Source organism: Jatropha curcas, chromosome 7 (genome assembly GCF_041381405.1).
Source record: "Jatropha curcas cultivar XTBG-Jc1 chromosome 7, XTBG_Jcur_1.0, whole genome shotgun sequence".
In the NCBI taxonomy this organism is placed as follows: Eukaryota; Viridiplantae; Streptophyta; class Magnoliopsida; order Malpighiales; family Euphorbiaceae; genus Jatropha; species Jatropha curcas.
The window spans coordinates 7,981,853-7,986,127 of record NC_143157.1 but is presented as its reverse complement, the minus strand read 5'-3'; positions in this window follow the sequence as shown (position 1 = coordinate 7,986,127).

The window sequence follows — 4,275 nt, the reverse complement described above, 5'->3', positions numbered from 1 at the left end:
CTTCCAACTTCCGGTCTTTGACCCTCTTATTAAAATGTCGCGCCATTCTTCTTTGATAAACTTGAGTCTGGTGGATTGCTCGCAATCGTTTTTCATCCATACCCAAGAGTTGCAAATGATAGTTCTCAGCCCAATCTGCTTTGCCGATCTGGCTTTCTCGGATAACTCTCGCCGACTGAACTTCCAGCTCAATAGGCAGCACTGCTTCCATGCCATATATTAAGGAATACGGGGTTGCCCCAGTAGGTGTCCTGATTGAAGTTCTGTACCCCCACAAGGCATTTGGCAATTGTTCATGCCACGCTCTATGTTTCTGAACTGTCTTCTGCAAAATGACCTTTATAGCCTTGTTTGCAGCCTTTACAGCCCCATTTGTCTGTGGGTGATAGGGTGAAGACTTGTGATGCTGAATCTTCTTTTGCTTCAGTAGGTCTGAAAATTCACTTTGAAAGTGAGACCCGTTATCAGTAATGATCTCGAATGGTGTTCCATACCGACAAAGGATGTTGGTACGAACGAACTGTGCTGTCTTCTTGGCATTCAAGACCGAATAGGAGGCTGCTTCAATCCACTTAGTGAAATAATCAACAGCAACCAGGATGAATTGATGGCCATTGGAAGCCTTTGGATGGATCTTTCCGATCACGTCTATGCCCCAAGTGGCAAAAGGCCATGGTGAAGTAATGGGATTTAGATTGACCGGAGGCTGTCTTTGCAGCTTCGCAAAAATCTGACACTCATGGCACTTCCGCGCGTGCCTCACGCAATCTGCATTCATGGTCGACCAGTAATAACCCAGGTTCATAATTTTCCGAGCCAAGGCTATCCCGTGCATGTGCGGACCAGACTCTCCGTTGTGTAAGGAATTCATGATGCTTTGAGCTTCTCCTTCATCAACGCACCTTAGGTGCAGGCCATTCCAACTCCTTTTATACAGAACTCCCCCAGTAAGGAAATATCCAGACGCTAACTGTCTCAATGTCCGTTGGTCAGTCTTGTTGGACCTCTCCGGGTAGGCTTCATTCTGGAGATAATTCTGTATGTCCCAAAACCACGGCTTGTCATCGACTAGATTCATGACATATGCTGGCTGCTTCTGTAGTCGAACCGTCAGAGGTCGAATGACTTGACCTCCCCCTACATTAACCATGGAGGCCAGAGTTGCTAAGGCATCTGCAAACTGATTTTTGGCGCGTGGCAGATAGTGGAAAGATAGTTCCTCAAACTGTTGAGCTAATTCATCCAAGCGTCGTAGGTAAGGAACCAACCGCTCTTCCTTAATTTTCCATTTCCTTAGAGCTTGAGAGACTATCAGGTTGGAATCTCCAAAAACCCTAAGGAATTTTATTTCTCTTTCCAAGGCCGCTTCTAACCCCTTGATGCAAGCTTCATACTCGGCTTCGTTGTTGGTACAGTCGAAGTCTAGTTTGACTGCGATTGGGACGTATTCTCCACAAGGAGTTTTGAATACGACTCCAACCCCGTTCCCATGGTAGTTTGAAGCTCCATCAAAGTACATCTCCTAGACCTCACTTTCTAAACTCAGCAGGTCTTCATCAGGAAATTCTACCTCCGGCATTTGGTCTTCGACCGGTAATTCTGCTAATTGGTCAGCCAAGGCTCCGCCTTTTACTGCCTTCCGTTGTACAAATTTTAAATCATAAGCTGCAAGCACTGACACCCACTTAGCCATCTTACAGTCAAGAACCGGCCTCTCCATAAGGAATTTCAAGGGGTTCGATTCAGAAATCACGTATGTAGTGTAAGACGAGAGATAGTGCTACAGCTTTGTACAGGCCCAAACTAGAGCCAGGCACAGTTTCTCTATCTTATTGTATTTTAGCTCATATTCCAGCATCCTCTTGCTAAGGTAATACACGGCGTTTTCTACCCTCGTATCTTCAGCTTGTTGAGCTAGCATTGCACCCATCGCTTCTTCTGTCACTGACAGGTACAATAACAAAGGCTTTCCTAGCCTTGGTGGCTGTAACACTGGCGGGGATAGCAGGTACTTCTTGATTTGGTCAAAAGCTTTCTGACACTCTTTATTCCATTTAACTGCTATTCCTTTCCTGAGTAACTTGAAGATCGGTCCACAAGTGTCGGCCAATTGATTGATGAATCGGCTGATGTACTGTAACCTCCCCAGGAGACCCCGAACTTCTTTTTCCGTCCTCGGTGCTGGCATTTCCAGAATGGCCTTGGCTTTTGAAGGGTCAATCTCTATGCCCTTGCAACTGACCATGTGCCCCAGAAATACTCCGGACGTGGCTCCAAACAGACATTTTGCCGGATTGAGCTTTAAATTGTACTTTCGAAGTCTAAGGAAGAACTTCTCAAGTGCTGTTGTATGTTCTTCGGTCGTTCTTGATTTGACAACCATATCGTCCACATACACTTCTACTTCTTTGTGAATCATGTCATGGAAGATGGTTGTTGCCATTCGTTGATAGGTTGCCCCGGCATTTTTGAGCCCAAAAGGCATAACCCTGTAGCAATAGGTTCCCCACTCTGTGATGAACGCCGTTTTCTCTTTGTCCGGTTCATGCATCATTATTTGATTATAACCGACAGCAAGATCAGTCAAGGAGACCATCTCGTGTCCAGCCATTCGATCCACTAACAAGTCGATGTGCGGCAGGGGGAAATCGTCCTTCGGACATGTTTTATTCAAATCCCGGTAGTCCACACACATTTGTACCTTTCCATCCTTCTTTGGCACCGGCACAATGTTTGCTAACCATGTCGGGTAGGCAATAGGCTCTATGAACTTGTTCTCCAGTTGTTTGGCAACTTCCTCCTTGATTTTCAAGGACCATTCTATCTTCAATCTCCTTAGCTTCTGCTTTACTGGCTTAGCCTCAGGATATATCGGAATCTTATGCACCACTATTGCTGGGTCAACTCCGATGATGTCACTTGCTTTCCACATGAAGCAATCAGCAAATTTCTTTAAACATTCACTGATCTGTTCCCTGTTCATACAATCATATGCAATGTACGTGTATTCATTTTCTTCTTTGCCAATCATTATTTTTTCTTTTTCATTTTTTATTTCATTTACCTGATTATTTTTGCTTGGTAATGCTTGGAAAGATAGGCACACAGGGTAATCAAGAATTTGCAAGCCTTTATTGATAATGACGGAATTGTCTTCGAAGATTACATCAAATTTGAAATCTGGATCTTCTAGATCCGACACAGACGACCCGGAACTGGAACTAGACTCTGACTCGGTTTCAGACTCAGGGTCAGACTCAGACTCAGTACAGGACTTTATTACAGACTCGGGTACTAGGCTTGACTCGGGAGGGGGTTTATCAGCAGCGCGTTCCTCCTCGGCGTACCAGTTGGTGAGAGACCCTTCGTTCGGCTTGATCAGATCTAGCAGGTCTCGATTCCCGTCATCTCCTGTGATAACCGCAACTTCGTCAAAGAGACTAGGCTGCATGAAGTCTTCTGCTTCCAGCTCAGTTACTGTTTCGGGCTTGTTGCCCCAGACATCTGAGAATATTTCCAACCCAGGCAGCATCTTCTTAGCGGTTGGGCAGCAAAAAGGTTCTCGGAAGCCACAGTAAGGAACTGTTTCTCCCGGTTTACAGAAGTAACTGTTTAAAGTCAGAAGGCAAGGCCGCATCTGTACACTCTCCTTCCTTCCCCGCCGGGTTCTCCCAACACGGTCTTCATTAGTGGGTTCATAACCCAGTCCAAAGGTCCCCTCATTCGCTGGACATTCCCAGGCTTGCAGTTTGGGGTATGTTTTTCCGGATCTGGCCATAACCATTCCTGGCAGATAGGACATCTTAAGCATCAAGGGCACTATGCAGTTTATTTGCACCGTCCCGAAATCAAAGAGAACTCGGGAATTTGCAGTCCTCCCTTCTATGAACTGCACAGTATCATATTGAAATCCTGAGAGGGGTAGGTTGGCAGTTTCAGGGTTGACCTCAAAGAGAGGCTGGCCCTTTGGCTTTTTGAGCTGGCTATAGTCATCCCCTTGAATGGTGATGACTTTGTCCTCGTAGGGAAACTTGACCTTTTGGTGTAAGGACAAGGGTACTGCCTTAGTGTGGTGTATCCATGGTCGCCCCAGGAGCAGGTTGAAGCTAGTCGGTACATCAATCACCTGGAATGGGACCTCCATCACAGCTGGCCCAACTGTTAATTTTAGCGTAGCGACCCCCAGTACTTCCCTCCGGGTGCTGTCATAGGCTTTCACTATCTGGTCCGAGGGAGTGAAGTCAGTTTCTTCCAACCCTAAACAGCTGGCTACTC